The 22166-nt window shown below is 41.1% G+C and overlaps 1 long non-coding RNA gene across 2 annotated transcripts in view; it reads left to right on the plus strand.

Moving 5' to 3' along the window:
- Positions 1-21676, plus strand: part of LOC132575129 (uncharacterized) — a 173716-nt gene extending 152040 nt beyond the window's left edge. For both annotated transcript variants that reach the window (XR_009555655.1, XR_009555654.1), the window contains 2 exons: positions 19818-19944; positions 21461-21676. This is a non-coding gene — a long non-coding RNA (uncharacterized LOC132575129). The remainder of the gene's footprint in view (positions 1-19817; positions 19945-21460) is intronic.
- The last annotated feature ends 490 nt before the right edge of the window (positions 21677-22166 follow it).

Raw genomic sequence — 22166 nt, forward strand, 5'->3', positions numbered from 1 at the left:
CCAGGATGTCCAGCGGGCCGTAGAAGGACCCCCGCTCGACTTGCACCCGGGCCCACCCCACGATTTGCACCGGATTCTTCTGAAAGTCCCGGAGTATGAAGTCCGCCGGCCTTAATTGAAGCCGCTGGCGGGGGCACAGTTTCCTCAGGGTCTCCTCTGCTATAATGGAAATGGAGGAACCTGAGTCCACCTCCATTTGGCAGGGGTTCCCTTCGATGAGGACCGCCATTTTGATCTTATCGGGGGTGGCGAGGGGCAAGTTCAGTACCTGTAGGGTTGTGGAGGCTGTGGAGTGGAACTCCGCCGACTTGTGGTGCGTGGTCGGCCTCCGGCAGTTGGGCTTGGCAAGCCCTTGCAATATGGCCGGTTTTTCCGCAGCTCCGGCAGTTCCAGGTCCGGTACTGGCAGTCCCTTCTGTCGTGGGGGTCGCCGCAGCTGGCGCACTTAGAGGCCGGCGGTCTCTCCGCTGCTGGGGATCGTTCGGCTGCTCGGGGTCGTTGTGGCGTGCGGTTGGTTGCCCCTGCTGGGCGGCGCAGCTGGAACGCTTCTCCCTCAGCCGGACTGTCGGGGTCCAGCTCCTCGTGGTGGACCGCGTCGGCCCTCGCCTTGGGAAAGGTCCTCGCGGTTCTCTCGAACGCCACGGCTTCGCTGAAGTGACTCTGCAGAGTGAGCTCTTCCTTTGCGAAGAGCCTCTGTTGGAGCCTCTCGTCGCAGAGGCCCCACGTGAACCGATCGGCCAGGGTCTCTTCCAGCCGAGGAAAGTCGCAGTTTCCCGCAATCTGGCATAGGGCCGCCAGATAGTCGGTGGCCGATTCTACTGCTGCTTCGTCTCGCCGGTGGAAAAGGAACCGGCGGGCCACCCGAGATGGTTGCGGCAGGAAATGTCCAGTGAGGAGCCTGATGATCTCCGCGAAGGACTTCTCGGTGAGTTTTGCGGGGGCCGAGAGACCCTTGGCGATCTCGAACGTGGCTGCCCCGCAGACGCTCAGGAGAATGTCCCTCTTCATGCTGTCCTCTGTGATTCGATTGGCCCTCAAGTAGCATTCAACCCGTTCTGTGTAGGACTCCCAGCCCTCGGGATTCGCGGGGTTGAACGGCTCGATGTGACTGGTGGTACCGCTCTGGGTTGCCATGGTGGCGATGGCGGCGGTCGTCGCCCGTGGGTTGCCCTGTCTCCGATGTAGCCGACATGGCTAGAATCCCGCCTTCGTCACCACTGTAACGTACTGAGACAGGAGATGTTGGTAGGGCAACATGCTTTAATGGAGGCACGTTACAAGAGAGAGAACACGCGGGCCGGGTCCCGCTTATGTATAACTCCGGGAACCTCCCTCCAGACAGGCCAGTCCAATCCTGGCCTGTTGAACTTCCCGCCACAGCTGGTGATTGGCTGGGAGTTCGTGCCCTGCGCTGAGCAGCCCAGGGACAGCCCGGTCGCTCCGCGCAGGGTCGCGCTGGCTGGTTTTATAATATTGCGTTATTGCGTTGTATCGTTATCTCGATACACTACAGAGGAAAGGGAAGCTCTTCCTTGCCTGCCCCTGCCAATACCCTCCCTTCTTTCCCCACCATTAAAATAGCATGGGGTGGAGGCAGAAGCAGCCCTAGCCCCCCTGCTAGTTAAAGGGCCCGTGAAACAGCTGATCATCAGGCCGTTTAACTGAGAGGGAGGTGGGCCGCTGCTTCTGCCCTGTGGACACAGCTATTTTAATGACAAGGAATGGAGGGCAGCTGCAAGAGCAGCAGGGAGGGAAGAGCAGACCCTTCTTTTCCCTCCCTGTCACTCTGGTCACAACCCTCCATTCCTTCCCAGCCACTAAAACAGCCAGTGGAGCCACAGCAAAAGCAACCCCCAGCTCTCCCCTGGAGTTAAAGGGCCCGCGAAACAGCTGATCTGCTGGCCCTTTAACTCCAGGGGGAGGCTGAGACTGCTTCTGGTCCCAGCTGGCCAAATTGCTGGTGGTGCCAGCAGCAGCCCCCAGAGCTATGGCAGAAGCCCCGGGGACTGGTTGGGGCATCCAGTCAGGGGGCTTCACCCAGAAGTCGGGGGGCTGTGCCCCCACAGGCCCCCCATAGCTATGGGCCTGCTTTGTATTCTTGGGGCTTGGAGGTCAACAGTGGGAGGGCCTCTGGAGTTCTGACCCCACTGGTGAACTTTCTAATGGCACCTGGGCTTTAGCCACTATGTGAACTGGATGGGTCATTGGCCTGATCCAACAGGGCTTCTCTTATGCTCTAACCCAGTGTGCTGCAGCAGTGAACAAAAGGCAAACTCTTAATTTAGGGATGATTAGGAAAGGAATTGAGAATGAACAGCTGATATTGTAATGTCCCTGTATTGATCTATAGGGCAGCCTCATTTGGAATATTGTGTAGACTCAGAGGAATTGATTGGCCATTGTGTGAGACAGGATGCTGGACTAGATGGACCACTGGTCTGATTTAGCAGGCTCTCTGCTTATTATGCTTAAAGCATGTTTGTATTTTAAACAAAAAAATGATATCACTGCTTGGGTTTGCCTATGTCTGGCCTGACAAAGTGACATTTATGTCGGATCTGGCCCTCTTAACAAATGAGTTTGACACCCTTGCTGCAGATCAACCCACCAAGATCAGTTTTTCTGACGTTCCACCTTGTCCCTTTTTTCTTCTATCCACTGGTGTGGCCTTATCTTCTTCCTGACTGTATAATGTGGGCATTTTCTCCTTTCTGCCTCAAATTTAGAAGGATCCCTTTGGTGACAGATACAATAACTAAGAACTTTATCCTGAGAGGATTGTGGGAAATTTGCAAGGGAAAATGTGTTTCCCATTGAAACCACTATCAACAATAATAATTAACTATAATGAACATTTATTTATAAAATGTGTATCTTGTCTCCTCAAACTCAAGTCAGCCAACAATGCAACATTGTATTGCAAGAACACAAACCACAGCCATCCCCTTTACAAAATTTGACCAGTTTGCAGATTAAAAACATGCATACTTAAAATACAGAGATTACAGATTTAAAAGTAACCAGAATTACAGAAGGTAAATATTAAAAGTAGACAGAATTAAATATAATGTAGCAAAATCATTCAAAAAATTTGTTTTATACACCTCCTTAAACATAGCAAGTGAATGTGTCCTCCACACCTACTCAAGTAGATCATTCCAAAGTACTGGATTCACCATGGAAAAGCTCATGACCTGAGGTCTATTCACAGGTTACAGTGCATGTATGTATAGTCAGTATAGTATACACCTGCTTGTTCTTTGCATGTTTCTTGAGAAATTCTCATATTACAGACAATGCACATACAGCTGAATGTGTGCTAACCCCCCCATATTTATCCAAGTACTTATATATGTCTTCATTCATAAAGTGAACACACTTTAGCTCTTTCTTGAAAAAAGATATATGCATGTACAGGCATTCAGGTGAGCAGAGCTCTGCTTGTTATGTATGGAAAACTATAAGGGAGGGCACCATAAAGAGAAGGCTGTCTGAAGAACACAGCTGCCATGTGGAAATAGAGCAAGAGATGTGGTTCAATATTATTAATGCATATTATAAAACCAAATCAAGTTTTTCATGCACACACTTAAGTCAAAATCAATGCACACTGAAGTTTTAAGACCACCCCCACAGAAACAAGAAATATAACTATCTGGCACAGAAAACAAATAGTGTTGGAAGTTAATAATTTGCTTAGTGACTGACCATATTTTGAAGAGCTTGAGTCCAGTAGTCAGTAGCCCAGGAATTCTTGTGTCTGAGGCTAATTATTATTTAGGGCTGAAATTCTGGTTCATGAGGAACAGAGTGTTTTTAAGCATGTGTAGAGTATACTCTCTCTCTCACTTACCAGAAACTGCAGTTAGAACCCATGTTTTTTGAAGAAGCTAGAGTGACCACCATGTCACTTCCAGTTTCTACCAGACAAACAGGGCTTTTTTTGGAGCAGGAATTCCTTTGCATATTAGGCCACACACTCCTGATGTAGCCAGTCCTCCAAGAGCTTACAGGGCTCTCAGTACAGGCCTAACATGCAAAGCAGTTCCTACTACAAAAAAAGCCCTGTCAGACATAAGTGATCGCAGCATGTCAGGCCCTTTCCCGCAGTTCCTTCTGGGGGTTGCCAGACTGCAGCCTGGCAACCCTAGTTACTGACTTTATCCTCTTTGTTGGATGGCCAGTACCCTTTCCCCCAAACATCTTAAGCAAAATAACAGGTGTTAACAGGTTGTTGTATTCAGTAAATAATATTAACAAGGAAAGATAAATCAAGCAAACAGTTTCATGGCCTATCAGAAGAATAATTTACCTGAAAAAACTCCTCTTATGTCTTTGGTCTATCTGAAAATGCTTCCTAAACAAACCAGTCCATATGCATCGTACTAAAGCTGTTTTGGTGGTGCATACTGTGGTGCACCAATTGCTCCCAGTGCTCCCTTGCATCATCTTACTCCTCCACCTCCCACAAGTCCTCACTATTACCCCCTTTTGTCTTCTAGTTCGGTCCTCCAACGCATCTATTCCTGGAAGACCACTTTCCCACATTTTTTCATCCATCAAGCCAGTGTACTTTCTCCTTTATGCTCCTCAATACTCACTTCTTCAGCAAAATCATTCCTAGAGCAACCTATTTTCACTGCTTGCTCAACTGCCGGTACCATTGCCTTCTGTACAAAACCCTGCTAACCCTGCATCATGCATCTTATTTATTTATTTATTTATTTATTTGTTTGTTTATTTCATTTATACCTTGCCTTTCTCCAAAACAGATACTCAAAGAGGCTCACATTAGGGTTGCTAGGTCCTAATTTCTTGCTAGTTGGGGGAGGGAGGGAGGGAGACTTCTGGAGGGAGTGGGGCTCTGCCTGCAAACAGTAATGTCCCCATGAAATGTCACCAACATGATGACATAATTTGGAAGTGATGTTATCACATTGGGGACATTGCAGGGGATGCTCTGGTTTGAGGGCAAAGTTCTATTGCAAAATTGTCCTCAATCCATAGAGTTTTGACCTCAAACCAGAGCTTCCCTGTGCAATGTCTCCAACATGATGTCACTTTTGCATGATGCCATTGCATCGGAGACATCACTTGGAGATGTCACTGCTTGGGGGTGGGTTTCCCATCCTGGCCAGTTGGCTAGTGGTGAGAATCCCCCAAAAGCAGGGGATCCCCCGCTCAAGTCTAAGAACTTGCAACCTAGTTCACACTGGTATCCCCTGTCCCATCTTATCCTCACAACAACTCTGTGAGGTGGATTAGGCTGAGGATGTATGACTGACCCAAGGTTACCCAGCAAGTGTTCATGGAAGAGAAGGAATTTCAACCTGGGTCTGTCATATCCTAGTATGACACTCTAACTACTAAACCATACTGGGTTGTTTCTGTAGATTCTCTGTGCAAATATTGTCCATAATGGATAAAACAATACTTCTTGGATGGTACATATGAAATTTTTCAATAGTATCAACTTTCCTAGGGCTAGAAGAGCAGAAGCTTCATTGGGGCAATATAAATGAATTTTCTTTGTGGAGACAGAATCCAGCCATTTAGAAGAAGAAGAAGATACTGGATTTATATCCCGCCCTCCACTCCAAAGAGTCTCAGAGCGGCTCACAATCTCCTTTACCTTCCTCCCCCACAACAGACACCCTGTGAGGTGGGTGGGGCTGGAGAGGGCTCTCACAGCAGCTGCCCTTTCAAGGACAACCTCTGCCAGAGCTATGGCTGACCCAAGGCCATGCTAGCAGGTGCAAGTGGAGGAGTGGGAAATCAAACCCGGTTCTCCCAGATAAGAGTCCGCACAGTTAACCACTACACCAGACTGGCTCTCCTTTAGTTTACAGGAATGGCTTAGCTGATTTCCCAGTCTCATTATTTCATTTTTCTCCTACTTGGATGGTATAAAAAAATGCATCTGCAACATGCAGGGGATTTTGAGGCCTTTGCATTGAACATTGCTCCTATAGCCAATTCCTTTTGAAGAAAAAAAGGGTATTTGCCTGAGTAACACAGTCATAAGTAACAGTGTTCTTGCCAAATACATTGGTTTTAAGGTTAGGAAATCCATATATTTATATATATGTTGATGGTACTATGTAAGTAATAAATAAATGTAAATTAAAAATAAAATATGACAATAACTGATCCTTCATTTTTGCCTTCTGACTTCTGCTTCTCACAAAGCAACAGTATATTCAGAAAAGAATAGGCTATAAACTGATGTTAAAAATTATATAGATCCGATCCCAGCTTACGCCTTACTCTACCTTGAGATATAAACAGATGAAATAGGAAGAGTGAATGTAAACGATGAATTCTACATAAGGACCACTAATTATGTGCTGTGCATTTTAATAGATGCAAAAAGATCTTCACATATATTATTTATTAAGCATATTTATGCCCTAATGACTAGTAAAAGCTAGCAAAGTGCAACTGGATGTTTTGATGACCGGAAACGTATATGTTTGCTCAGAGAAAGCAATCTCCTTGTTACCATTATGTACGCAAGAATATGGTTGAGTATTTAAAAAAAAACTTGAAAGAGCATGAAGTTTCCAACTATTATATTCTCACCCGACTCCTCATCCCATCCTCAACTCACTCGGGGCATGGTAATTGCAACAAATGGCCTTCACAATCAGAAGCCAGTATTCACTGCCAGGCTTCTACATATCATGAACTCAACATAAATGAAAATCATTTTGGAGTGCTATTTGGCTAATTCACACATGTATCAATTGATGCCTTATGAGTTGTGCAGTCAGAACTTAACCAAAACCTACTTGGACCAGATCCATTATTTAGTATAAATATTCTGAATCTTACCAGAATAATTTCCAGTATTTCTGTGCGGTAAGAAACCATCTGACTGGACAGTGATTCTGATGCTTTGCTGTCTCTTTCATTTCCCAAGACATTTTGGAGATGGGGGTGGGGATCAGCAAAGGGAGAAGGACTCAGCAGATATGCAACAGAACAAAGTTTCAGCCCAGTGGCACCTTTGAGACCAACAAAGTTTAATTCTGGGTATAAGCTCTCATATGCATACACACTTCTTCAGAAGAGGGTAGGGAACAATATATACTTGTACTAACCACAAAAAAACAAAATTACAAAGAATCAACAGGCAGCTTTCTTACCATATTTTCAACAACATACCACCAGGACACTGGATTTCATAGATACACTGTCAAAATACATGTACTCCAAAATACACAAGCACTGATCTAAATATATGTCTTTCAAAAAACACTTTGAAAAGCATTCTTAAGAATCCAGAACTCTACAGTACCATGAAAAGGTTGTCAGGTGTTCAAGTTACTGTATCTAGCATTAGCATTCCTCTGTATCACTCTCTCAGAATGTAAGGTTCTGCTAGTTATTCCTGTTTTCAAACAATTTTATTAGTAACATATGGTAATATATTTCAATTTCTTTCACCATTACTTTTTTTTAAATCTATCCCATATATTACTTTCTACCCACCCCTCCCCCCCGTTACTTGACCCCCACCGGTGTTATATACTTAAAATCTTAATATTAAAGGTACCCTTAATATTGAATCATCTGCCAATACTTTTTCACTCTTTCACAAGTCCACCACATATGGTGGAAAGAACCTTCATGTTTTTTACATTTCCAGCATCTATCTGGCATCTTATTGTTCATCTTTGCCAACTTTTTAGGAGTCATATACCATCTGTACATCATCTTAAAACAATTTTCTTTAATACTCTGACATGTTGAGAGTTTCATAGAGTTCTTCCACAAATATTCTCATGTGTCCATCTGTATTTCTTTATTTACATTAATTGCCCACTTAATCATTTGAGATTTTACTACTTCATCTTCTGTAGACCATTTTAAAAGTAACTTATAGATTTTCGAAATTATTCATTATCTCCAAGCAGAACTTTTTCCATTTCCGTTTGTTCTCATCTTATTCCTTCAGTTTTAACATCACTTTCTATCAAACTTTTTATTTATTGCATTTGAAACCAATCATATTTATTATTCAACTCTTCAGCAGTTTTCAATTCTATTTTACTGCTTTGTATTTTTAGTAATTGATTATATGACATCCCTTTTTCCTCTCCTGTCTCAGCTGTTATTCTTATTACTTCTGCTGGCACTATCCATTGTGGTTTTCTCTCATCGCCATATTTCTTGTACTTCATCCAAATATTTAGTAGATTATTTCTTATATAATGGTGATAAAAAAACCCATTCGACTTTTTCTTTCCATAGTACATATAAGCGTGCCAGCAGAATTTATTAACATGACCTTCCAACGTTAAAAGTTTTTTATTCAACAGCGTCACCCAATCTTTTATCCACACTAGACAAAATGCTTCATGATATATTCTTAAATCTGGTAGCTGAAATCCTCCTCTTTCTTTAGCATCTGTTAAAACTTCCATTTGAATCCTTGTTTTTTTCCCGGCCCATACAAATTCTAAAATCTTTCTTTGCCATTTATTAAATTGTTTACTGTCTTTCACAATCGGAATAGTTTGAAACAAATACATTATTCTCGGCAAAATGTTCATCTTAATTGCAGCTATTCTACCAAGCAATGACAAATTAAACTTGTTCCATTTTATCATATCTTCATCCATTTTACGCCATAACTTTTCATAATTGTTTTTAAACAGATCAATATTCTTCATTGTTATTTCCACACCCAAATATTTTACTTTAAGGGTAACTTCACATCCCATTAATCTCTGCAATTCCTTTTGTTTACTTACTTGCATATTTTTACACAAAATTTTTGACTTTTCTTTATTAACATAAAGTCCCGGCAATTCTCCAAAATCTTGTATTTTGGCTAACAACAAAGGTGTTACTTGCATAGGATTTTCATTTATAAACATTATATCATCTGCAAATGTTCTATATTTATAGGAAAATCCTTTCATTCTCGTTCCTTCAATTTCTTCATCATCTTGTATTTGCATCAATAAAATTTCAAGAGTCATTATAAACAACAATGGTGAAAGCAGACAACCTTGCCTTGTACCTTTGCTGATTATAATTTCTTCTGTAAGATCTGCATTTATACATAACCTTGCACGTTGTTCAGTATAAATTGCTTTTATCATTCTTATAAAGTTTCCCCCCAACTTTATTTTCTCCATTACTGCAAACATAAAGTCCCAATTCAAATTATCAAAAGCTTTCTCTGTCTCCGCAAAGAATAATGCAACTTCCTTCTTTGGATATCTTTCATAGTATTCTACAATATTTACAACAGTTCTAATGTTGTTTCTTATTTGCCTTTTAGGGAGAAAACTCGCTTGGTCTTCCTTTATAAAGTTTATTAGATATTGTTTAAGCTGTTCTGCTAAGATTCTTGTGTATATCTTATAATCATTGTTTAATAATGAGATTGGTCTATAATTCTTTACATTAGTGACATCTCCATCTTCCTTTGGAATCAACAAAATTACTGCTTCCTTCCATGTATTTGGTATTTTCCCATTTATTCTTATCACATTCATTAATTTTTGAAGTTTCAGTATTAATTCTTCTTTAAACGTTTTAAATTTTTTTGCCGTAAATCCATCTGGTCCAGGTGCCTTTCCAATTTTCATTGCATTAATCGCTACTTCAATTTCTATTTTTTCAATTGGATCATTCAAAACTTTTTCTATATAATCAGTTAAGGGTACTATTTTAATCTTCTGCAAATACGCTTCCATCTTTTCTTTCTTTACTTTAACACCTTTAAATAGTTTAGTATAATATTTAAAAAAATCTCTATTCCTTCTTAATCTACCATCTCCCTCCCATCAGCCACAATTTTATTAATAATTTTACTTTCTCTCTTTTTCTTCAATTGCCAGGCCAAATATTTTCGAGGTTTATTCTCTCCCTTTAAAGATTTCTGTTTTAATTTTTTTCAAATTCCATTCCAATTCTTTATTTAACAGATGTCTCATTTGTGCTTGCAATATTGTAATCTCCCTTATAATTTTCTTTTTTCCTGGCCTTTTTCTTAATTCACCTTCTTTTTTCTTAATTTCATTTTGAATGTCCAACATCTGTTTATTTTTTGCTCTCTTGTCTTTATTATTCAATGTTATTAATAATCCTCTCATTACTGCCTTGTAGGCATCCCATACCATCTGAAATTCTATATCCTCTCTGTCATTTACTTGGAAGTAAGCTTTGGTTTCATTTTCTAGAGATGTCACTATTTCTTTATTTTGTAGTAAATCTTCATTTAATCTCCATCTTCTGGACTTTTTCGACAGTTTTGTAATCCACATTATTGGGTTATGATCAGCTCCTATTTTAGGTAATATCTCTATTTTCTTTGTTATAAGTCCCAAATCTTTAGTACCCCACAACATGTCAATTCTAGAGAAAGAGCTATGTCTAGCTGAAAAGAGGGTATAGTCCCGTACTTCAGGATTAAACTTCCTCCATATATCTTCCAAACTCTCCTGTTTAACCAATTAAAAAAAAGACTTTGGCAATTTCCCTTCTTTATCCTTTTTTTCTTCCCAGATCTATCTATCGTATTCTGAATTGTTCCGTTAAAGTCCCCCATCAATAAAATTTGCTCATAGGTCACTTCATCAAGATATTGTGTAATTTTTTTTTAAAAAATGTCTTTAGTATCTTTTGGAGCATAAAGTCCCAACAACAAGTTTTTTTGGCATTCAAAGTAATTTCTACTGCTATATATTTTTCACCTTTATCTTTAAACACCAATACTAATTCTTGTTAATATAAAAGACTACTCCTCTCCTGTTCAGCCAATGTAAAAAATTCTAGTCCCAATTTTTTATTCCATAGAAATTTATAATCTTTTTGTCTAATATGCACTTCTTGTAAACATATTATATTACATTTTTTTTTTTTATCCTTTCTTTTTCGTGGTGAATTTAGTCCATTTACATTCCAAGATAGCAATTTATAATCCATCATGGTGCAAATTCTTTATTTTCTTCATAAAATCTACGCAGTTCCTGTGTATTTGTGATTGTAATCCTTTTCCCTTAAAGTTCAAAGCTCAAACCTTCAGGTATTATCCATCTGTACCCCATTCCATTGTCACGGAGTTTTTCTGTCAATTTTTTATATGTCTTTCTGTCAGTTAGCACTTGTCTTGGCAGTTCTTTCATAATTCTTATTCTACTGCCTCCCACTGTCAATGACTTTTCAAAGTTTTTATTCATGATCTTTCCCACCATTTCTTTTGTCATAAATCTTATGACCACATCTCTTGGCAGATTGTTCTTTTTTGTATAGAATGCATTTACTCTATACATATAGTCATACATATTTCTATTCTCTTCAGGATCTTCCTCCAAAAATTCTGCAATTATTTTTATTATGTATTCTTTCAGGTCTGATTCTTCACCAGGTACACCTCTCAGACGGATCTGAGTTTCCATCAGTTTGCAGTCATGAATTGTCATTTTTTCTTGTAATTTTAACAAGGTGGAGTCATGTATTTTCACCCTCTTTTTCACTTCTTGTACTTTCTTTGTTATTACCACAGTGTCATTTCTGAGATTCTCTATTTCTTTTTTTAATTCTTTCTTTGAGTCCTCAATATCCTTTCTTATTTCTTTTTTAGAGGCAGTTATCATTTCTTTCACCCCTTCATTATCCTAGCTTCCATTGCATCTAATTGGGCTTGCATTTTCTCTATTGAAGCAGACCTAGCACGAGTTTGTTTCAGCTCTGACATGTAAAATGAGATCAAACATTTTGATCTCACCAAATTAAATTTGAACCATCAGGTTTGATAAAGTGAAGCTTGCCCTTTCCAATGCACCCAATCTCGCTGTCCTCTGAGCCTCCCCGGCTCAGATATTGTTTAAAGTTTTTATTTCTCCCAAAATGGAGGTTGCAACTTTTGCTTCACTTTAAAAAAATTATTTTTTCCCTTTTACCAGTTCAAATCTTGTTATCTACTATCCAACAGTAGTAGTTTTTAAATTGCCAAATCTGTTAACGCCACCAATTTTTAGTGTCTCAATCACTTTAAAAACGATGTTAAAACTTAGTCCTCCCAACAACAATGGCCACCGATGTTTCTCTCTGGTATTATAATTCTAGAGTAGGCTGTTTACTTCGTTGACTTTTTTCTTCTTCCTCCAAAACTTCCTGCTTTTCTTGCCTTCAAATCTCATTTCACTGGTAGAGAAATCTCACGATATCTGATGTATTTCCTGTGTTGACTGTGAACGCTGCAGATCTGTGACGATGGGGCTGCCTCCTCAACCACAGATAGACTAAACAATAAATTCTTTTCTTCTTTTAACACTGTCTTTTAAGTTTACAAAGTTCAAATTTAGCCTCTTATCTTCTTCTCCTTTCAGGCTTTCAGTATTTCCAACTTCCACCTTTTACTTTTGTTTTGTTTAACTTTAATTAGTCCCAGAGTGAAGAGATAGCAATCAGTACTTTTTTCCTGTGGTTTATCCAAATCAACACCAGTCCTTTATAGATTAGATGTTTAAAATTGTAAAAGAAGGTTTGGATCCTTTCGAGCTTATGTCAAATTAATGACTCTGGAAAATTCTGCAGACGATGAATATGCAACTTCTCTCCAGAGAGCCCTCAAAGGAGCCCCCTCCCTGGGACTCCCTTTCAGCCAAGGTAAGTTTCCTCAAAGTATATGTGCATATCTTGGACAATACTCTAGCTGAGAAATGTAGGCAGAAGGCATTAATTTGCCTTTTACTACCCTGAACAGAAGTGCCAGCCTGCCCCCGTTAGGGAAAGCAACTCAGCTCGCCATTTTCGAACCCCAGAAGTCAGGTTCTGCTAGTTATTGACCCAAGAAATCCATGCTCACATGGATATGGTTAGGATTTATTAAAGTCTGATACAAGAGTTACCTTCTGCTAAAAAGCCACTGCCAGGAATGACCCAACAGGTAAAATGGTTACAATTATAGACATCAAAAAGCGTGAGTTAACATCATCCCCACCCCCATGACCTGTTGGTTCCCATAGCAGTTGGTACTTCAAGGTGCAAGGCATCTTCCAAGGCCCCACACCTCCAAGGTCACAGTTACATTCCCAGAACAAATGGGCCCACTGCTATAACAACTAGATAAGCAAGATTGCTGCAACAGCGATAAATATGTAAAAAGGTCTCTCTTCCATCCCCCTCCTGCCCCCACATAAAGCATAAAATATATGGTAACATGTAGTTACTAGAGAAATGAAACTTAGCATAGTTTGCAACACAAAGAAAGCATGGCAGGCCCAACCTGACACAGAGATGTATTCCCTCTTTCTATAGGTAATTTTGGGGTTCTGCTAATTTTGCAGTGTTCCCCTATTTATAGTGTCAACTGTCTACTAGCTAATGACTTGGATTGTCAACTCTGGGTTGACAAATTCCTGGAGATTTAGTGGTGGGACCTGGAGGAGAGCAGAGTATGGATTGGAGGGACCTCTGCAGGGTATAAAGTCATGGAGTCTACTCTTCAAAGCAGCTGTTTTCTCCAGGGTGACTGATTTCTGTATTTTGATGATAAGTTATAATTTTGGATGATTTCCAGACCCCACTTGGAGTCTGGCAACCTTTTAATAATGCTTGTGTAAGTTTCCTATTTGCCTGCCTGCAGTAGCCTCAAGCCCCCATCCTTGATGATTTGAGGAATGGGAGAAAAACAGGGGGGACAGAATTGAAGGTAATGCTCTAGGAATTTCCCCAGTCTCTACAGTCTTTACCATAGGTATTGGAAAATTTCTAGGGTGTCATGAAGGATATGATATCACATCTCCTAACACTCATTCTTCCCTAGGAATCACCTCCAAAATCTTTCAGCATTTGCCAGTGCAGGACTAAAAGCTTACCCCAGTTTAGTAGCTGACAGCCACCTGTACAGTTGGGTCTTAACAAATACAGGCCTTAAGCCTACATTAGGGACCATTGCAAAATTCACATAAAGCCAGGGCTTCAAACCCTTATTCCAGAATAATACTGACATATAAAATTCTTAGGTGACTAAAATCTGTTTAAATTAGTTGGCATCTAATTAATGCTGGGGCTCAGTTGCTATTTCCAAGTGGTCACCATGGCCAGACTATGTGGAAGGAACTTTATCTCTAAACCATATGAAGTATGTTCTGTCAGAGAAGTTGTTCATATGTAGATCCTTGTGATTCAAAGGCCAGAAATCATATTTGCCGGAAACACCAACATTTTCCAGTCATTTACAGTGCAATCCTAAGCAAAATTACCATACGTCTCCTGAGTCCACTGCCAATAGGCCTACAAGGCGTAATTCTGGTTTGGACTGCAATGTTTAGGTATATATACAGGAGAAGAATGATGCCTATTGGCTCCACCCTCAGCATACAAATGAATGTCTGAAGGCAAGCCTGTGTATGGACAAGTGAATATGCATAGGCTTTGCACAGGTGACTGGGACAGAACTGAAAGCAATGGCAAACCACCCTGTAAAAAGTCTGCCAAGAAAACGTTGTGATATGATGTCACCCCATGGGTTGGTAATGACTCAGTGCTTGCACATGGGACTACCTTTACCTTTTTTTACATACTATCTATGTCTGTTCACTTGTATGCACATAGGGGTCTCTGTAGATGTTTGTTTGTATACTAAACATCTATGCTTGTGTGAGGGGTGCTGAGCAGACACAATCCCATGTGAGAAAATCTGGGGAGTTATTTGGAGGCTGTAGTGGGATGATTAAAGCAGAGCAGCCTGAAGTTGAACCCATCAAAGATGGAGGTCCTGTGGCTAAGCAGAGTAGGTCTGGGTCAGGGAGTTCAGCTTGACAGAGTACCAGCTCCCTCTGTCAAGAGTTTGGGTGTGATTCTAGATGCCTTGCTCTCATTGGAGGTTCAGGTTCACAAATACTGGCAGAGCAGCATCTTTCCATCTTTGCCAAGCTTGGCAATTGTCCCCTTACTTGTCCCATGCAGACCTGGCTACAGTGATCCATGCAACGGTCACTTGTAAATGAGACTACCGTAACTTTTTAATGCAGGGCTGCCCTTGAACTTGCTCTGAAAGCTTCAAGTGGTTCTGAATGTAGTGGTGCAGGTCCTCACTGGGCCTGCCCTTTACAGAACACAGAAGCCCTTTACAATCATCCTAAGTATTCTGGTATGTTAACTGGCAACTAATGGGTTTCTTCTGTCATTTCAGACAGACCCATTTTAGTAACTGGCTGCTACCAGAATACTTTTACTTTTTCATACAATCCCACTGCTGTCCTGTTCATGAAGAGTGCTTGAGGCATTGTTCACGAAGACTGTTTATATCCCTGTTTTCAACTCCTTCTTCCGAGTTGGGATCACTATGGCAGGCTGTGTGAAATGCCCTGTAGGGCTTCTGGGAACAAAAAAAAATTTGCTCCATTTTTCACTGGTTGCATGATCTTCCTGTTTGTTTTTTTTTTAACATTCTATTGGAAACAGTGTGGCACTGAATTGCCAGACAACCAAATGGTGGTGCTGTTGTGCTGCTTTGTTGTCCTGTTTTAGCGCTATAGTGTTCCCAATAGAAAGTTTTAAAAAACCTTCTCAGGAAGTTTGTGCACTCGGGGAGGGGCGGGAAAGGGTGGGAAATGGAAAGTGGCACAGTGTGAAATGGCACAGCACTTCAGAGGACAGGCATAGGGCTTGAGGACAGCAACAGTTTCCATCTCCCTGGCACCCTTCTCTGTTATTTCCACCTATTTGTCCTTCTAGGCTTGCCAATCCCCAGTTCCCAGTGGGGGATCTTCCGGTTTTGCAGTCTCCTTCCTGTCCCCAGCCAGCTGGGGGTGGGGGAGCCCTGCCCCAACAGCTACCATGTGCCTTTCAACTTCAGAAGGCTTAAGAAAAAAAAGGCTTACTTTTTAGATGGTGTTTCTGTGCCTTTAAATCTAGGAGCCAGGTTGAAAGGGGGTAGCGTGAGCTGGCAGAACAACATGGCTGCTCCCAGTAGCTGTGAAAGCAATCTTTTCAGAGGTCATTTGCATAGTAAAGGGTGGTTTCCCTGTGTTAGTCTGAAGAACTTGAAACTTCAGCAACGCGTGAGGAAATTGCCCCAATGAGACCACACAAGTATGGGATTGCAAACTTTATTTTGACCTCTCTCTCTTTCTGTATGTGTGTGTTTGTGTATAAGAGAGAGAGAGAGAGAGAGAGTACAGGGGGTGTGCATCTGCTTGGGGCTGCGGAAATGAAGATTGAATTCAGGGAACTGCACTGCTGTATTTTTACTTATTTATTTTAAAGGATGTGAAAGTTTCTCGGCTCCACCCCCAAAGTCTCCAGATATTTTACCCTAGTCCTCTTCCCCCTGCCCATGAATGTTTCCAGCAATCAAAATTGGGGCTATCTAATATTTGTCATCGGACTGTTAGTGTTTCTGTAAACTGACTTTAATTGGTTTTTTGTTGTTGTAGTTTCATATATGTTAAATAATAAGAACAATAATAGGGGCAGTACATAAACAGCTAGTTTCTTTAAATAAAACTAACTTCTTGGGACCAAATGAACAGAAGAAGAAGATATTGGATTTATATCCCGCCCTCCATTCCGAATCTCAGAGTCTCAGAGCAGCTCACAATCTCCTTTATCTTCCTCCCACACAACAGACACCCTGTGATGTGGGTGTGGCTGAGAGGACTCTCACAGCAGCTGCCCTTTTAAGGACAACCTCTGCCAGAGCTATGGCTGACCCAAGGCCATTTCAACAGGTGCAAGTGGAGGAGTGGGGAATCAAACCTGGTTCTCCCAGATAAGAGTCCACACACAACCACTACACCAAACTGCATTCAAGGGTACTAAAAGAAACTACTGTCCTAATTTCTGAGCCTCTGGCCATTATTTTTGAGAATGCTTGAAGAATAGGTGCAGTGCCAGAAGATTGGTGGTAGGCAAATGTTGTCCCCATCTTCAAGAAAGGCGAAAAGGAGGATCTAGGTAACTACAGACCTGTCAGATTGACATCTATACCAGGAAAAGTTTTAGAACAAACCATCAGTCAGTCATTGAAAATTAAGAAAAGGCAGCTGTGATTACTAAGAGCCAGCATGGGTTTCTCAAGAACAATTAACATCAGACTAACCTTATCTATTTTTTTGAAAAAGTTACTGCATTGCTGAATGAAATGGGGTACAGTGAGCAGAGTTACATATAGTTGGTGGGCAGTGATTAAGCATGCAAAATATTCTGCAAGATATAGTTTATCTTGATTTTGGTAGGGCTTTTGATAAGGTTTCACATACTATTCTTGTTGACGAGTTGGTGAAATGTGGTTTGGATCCTATTTCTGTTAGGTGGGCCTGTAACTGGTTGACAGATTGCAGCCAAAGAGTGCTTGTGAATGGTTCCTCATCCTCTTGGAGAGGAGTGACAAGCGGAGTACCTCAGGTATCTATCCTGGGACCTGTTTTGTTCAACATCTTTATAAATGATTTGGATGAAGGAATAGAGGGAATGCTTATTAAATTTGCCGACGATACTGGATTGGGAGTGGTTGCAAATACAGTAGAAGACAGAAAGAGGACTCAGGCTGATCTTAACAGGCTGGAAAACTGGGCTGAAACCAATAAAATGAATGTTAACAGGGATAAATGTAAAGTTCTGCATTTAGGTAAGAAAAATCCCATATATGGTTATAGGATAGGGGAGACCTGTCTGGGCAGTAGTATGTGCAAAAAAGATCTAGGGGTCTTAGTGGACCATACAGTGAACATGAGTCAACAGTGTAATGTGGTGGCTAAAAAGGCAAATGCAATATTAGCAGAAGTATAGTGTCCAGATCATGTAAGGCGATGGTATTACTTTATTCTACTTTTGTTACACCTCACCTAGAGTGTTGTGTTCCATTTTGGGCACCACAAATTAAGAAGGACAAGCTGGAATGTGTCCAGAGGAGGGCAACAAAGATGGTGAGGGATCTGGAGACCAAGTCCTATGAGGAAAGGTTGAAGGAACTGGGTATGTTTAGCCTGAAGAGGAGACAATTGAGAGGTGGTATAATCACCATCTTCAAGTACTTGAAGGACTGTCATAAAGAGGGTGGTGTGGAGTTGTTTTCTGTTGCCCCAGAAGGTTGAACCAGAACCAACAGGTTGAAATTAAATCAAAACAGTTTCTGGCTGAACATTAGGAATAACTTCCTGACAGAGAAGTTCCTCAGTGGAACAGGCTTCCTCAAAAGGTGATGGGCTTTCCTTCTTTGGAGGTTTCCAAACAGAGATGATATGATAACCATCTTCAAGTACTTGAAGGGCTGTTATATAGAGGGTGGGTGCAGAGGTGTTTTCTGTTGCTCCAGAACCTTGGACCAGAACCAACAGGTTGAAATTAAATCAAAAGTTTTCAGCTAAACATTAGAGAGAACTTCCTGATAGTTTGAGCGGAACAGACTTCCTCAGGAGGTGGTGGGCTCTACTTCTTTGGAAGTTTTCAGGCAGAGGCTAGATGCCATCCGACATCAATGCTGGCTCTGTGAAATAAGGCAGATTATGAGAGGGAGGGCAGGAAGGATTGCATCCATGCTCTCCCCCCCCCCATCTTCTGGGCATGGAGCAGGGGTAACTGGGGGTATTGGGGGAGATATTTTTGAATTTTCTGCATTGTGCACAGAGTTGGAGTAGATTACCCTGGAGATCCCTTCCAACTCTATGAGTCTATGTAGTAAAGATGTTTTCAGTTTTGTTTTGTTTTTTAAAAAATAAATTTTAAATTGTAATATGCTGAATTATTGTATTTTGATTGTTGTAAGCTACCCTGAGCCCTGCTTGGCAGGGAACAGAGCAGGATAGAAGTCTAATAAAATAAATAAATAATAAATAAAAATGTGTTCTGAGTATATAAATTTGTATCTGCGTGAATGACTGAACAGAGTCTGTAGCCAGAAATGTAATGGTGAGGGGCCGTAAAAATACATTGTGGGCAAAGTTGCAAAGACCCATCATCTTAAACTAGTGTTGCTAACAGGCCTGGGGGGAAATGTCCCATCCCTTTAATAGCGGCTTCATGTGTGGAAATGGGCTGCTGAAGCATGGAGGTAAATAACATCATTTGGTAAATACGATTCCATTAAGCTGCTACAAAAGGGACAGGACATTTTTTCTCTAGGCATATTGGCATCCCTACCCTAAACACTATAATTCACTGGGTGCTGCCTGTTGATGACAAGGCTGTGATGTCAGAGTGGGACTTGGTGAAGTAACATTGAATAGTAGTATTACTTTCCACACAACACAGGGAGTTGTATGGTATGGTATCTTTGAATGTGTGTGGTGACAATTATATGGCTTTAAAGAGATGGGCTATTCACCACAATGAAAAATGAAACAAAACACAATGGCTTAATTCATATTGCCAATTTGGGCCAACACAGAAACGGCCCATGTCCAGATTTAAATGGTGTGGTCAGACGTGCATATCTGGGTTTCTCCTCACTCCCACCCTTAACCTTGTCCTCCACTGTCAGTCAGCCACCTCAAAAAGCTACCAGGTGGTAGGTGGTAGCAAATTGCTGAAGCACTTCCGGGGCACCTTTCCCAGCTGTCTGAATGGCTGGGGAGTGCCAAGGAAGTGTTGCTCATGTGCTTGAGAGGTGTGACCATCCCTCTGAGGTGCACGCAGCCTGTTCCTGTTCCAGCAGTGGGCCACACACTGTTTGACTGACTTCAGGGTGCTTTCCACTAAATCGGCTTTCTTCTAATATGGGAGACTGTCACCCCAAGCTGTCCATCTGTTCCCAGCCTTTGGCAATCAACTGTGTGTTAATTGTAAAATGCAGTTACATTGATAGTGTCAGGTTATTTCTTCTTTATCTCCAATTTATATGTGCTTTAGTTACCACAAGCAAGCATGCTCAGAAGAAGATGTTATCAAGTGTGTGGACTGGCTGATGATAGCTCTGAGGTGATGGGGCTTAGTATTGTTTGGCTATTATCCATGCTCAGCCTTTTGGCCTTATGTGGTATTTCTTTTTCTGTAAGGAGAAGTTCTGGGGTTTAACAACATAAGAAGAGCTCTGCTAGATCATTCCAATAGTCAATCTAGCCCAGCATTCTGTCTCACATTGTGGCCAACCAGTTTTTTTTGGATGGCCAAAAACTGGGCATAGAGGTGTAGACCATCCCCTGATATTGCCTCCTGGCTCTGGAATTCAGATGAATAGTGCCTCTGAATATGGAGGTATCCTTAAATCAACATTAATCTATTTAATACCCTGTTAAATCTGTTTATTCTTGTGGCCACTACTACAGCCTCTGGCAGTGAATTCTAAATTTTAATCACTTTCTGTGTAAAGTAGTGTTTCCTTTTGTCCATCCTGAACCTACTGCCCATCAGCTTCATTGGATGCCCTTGAATTCTAGTATTTTGAATTCTAGTATTTTGTCAACTTTCTCCACTCTGTGCATGTTATTATAAACCTTTATCATGTCTCCCATTAGTCATCTCTTTTCTAAGCTAAAAAGTCCCAAACTATCCAGCCATTCCTCATAAGGAAGCTGCTCCAACCCTTAATTATCTTGGTACTCTGTACTTTTCCCAGCCCTGCAGTGTCCTTTATGAAAATACACGGATTTCCAAATGAGGCTGCACCCTACTATATACAAGGGCATTACAATAGTGGCCATTTTATTCTCAATCCTTTTCCTAATAATCCCTAACATAGTTTGCCTTTTCCACCACTGCAGTACACTAGGCTGACACTTTCATTGAGTTTAAATCTCCCTGAGCATTATGCCTTCAGATCTAATCCTACACAGAAGCTTGACTGTGGTTATTAATTTGTGAGTTAAATATATTCTGCATAGGCTCAGAAGAAAGAATTTTCTCCCACAAAAGCAAGTAGTTATTGGGTGACTCACACTTTAAAATGATTAAAAACAGATTCTATACTGAGTGAGACTGGGCATTCATTTTTCTTTTCCTTTTCCAATAGTTCCATTGTATTACCGTGGCAAATTCTCCCACAGAAAACAGGGGAGGTACCTCTCAAATAATATAAATCTCCTTCCAATTTTCTGTCCAGAGTGGGCCTGGCAACCCGCTAGAGGATTGGAGGTTGGTGACGCGGGGGGCATTGGACATTAGTGATGTTGCCAGCATTGTTAGATCACTTTTGGGTACAACCCAGAAGTGACAATGAGTAAAACCATAGAATAAGACCATAGCATAAATGGGAAAACCATAGAGTTTGTGACAATTACTAGAGATACTCATTATTACTTTCAATACCCGAAGTGATTTATTGGCACAGAGAATGCTAGTAGTTTTTTTCTTTTTTAATTTCCCTTGCTTTCACCTGAAATAATCCTGGCATGTGGCATGCTGCAGCATGACAATGAAGCAACTTGAAATATTCTGCATGGGTCAATGCATATGCATGTTGCACAATATAATGCTGCATTTTTCTTGCCTTCAATTGTTTGCTTTCAACCCCCACCCCACCCCTTCAGTATCCTACTCACTCCCTTTCCCATCAGCCACTGCCAGTACTGCTTCAAGCATGCAGAAGAGAACAAGCCAGGCAACATGCAAGAAGATGTGACTGAAGCACTAAGAGAGAACTGATCTGAGACAGCATGAAGTGTCATTCTCTGGAACTAAAGAAAACACGTGCCTTTACCTTTGGATTCAGCATGTTGGCAAACTGTATAACTGCTTAGCTGACTGGCTGGCTTTGATTCTCAGGTTTGTTTTTTTTAAAAAAATTGATACCTAACAAGCATAGTATCAGGGAAAAGTCTGAATCTGTGCATGGAAAGATTCTATGGATATAGGAGAGGCTAGATGGCCTTTTCTAAAAGGGCATAATTTGGGCACTACTCTGGGTCTTCTAAAGACAACTTATTGGCCACTGAAACAGGATGAACCACTGGATTAATACAACAGTTCTGCTCTTATACACATATGCAAACATAGTGGTGTGAAAGCCAGTGCAATACCACACAACTGGGAATATGTCTGAATTAAAACTTCTGAAGATTTCAACCTCTTTTTGAGATCAGAAACAGATCTACATACTGAAGCCAATTAGAAAGTACGGGGGCAACAAAAAGGGAGAAATGTTGCAGATTAAATGTTGGACACACATACATTTGTCCCTGAGTCTTACCATAGTGGTTTAGTACAAACCAGAGTATAGTGTTACACAAACTCACCTAGAAGATGCTTTGGGATTGCCTGTGT

This window comes from Heteronotia binoei, chromosome 7 (genome assembly GCF_032191835.1).
Source record: "Heteronotia binoei isolate CCM8104 ecotype False Entrance Well chromosome 7, APGP_CSIRO_Hbin_v1, whole genome shotgun sequence".
Classification (NCBI taxonomy): domain Eukaryota; kingdom Metazoa; phylum Chordata; class Lepidosauria; order Squamata; family Gekkonidae; genus Heteronotia; species Heteronotia binoei.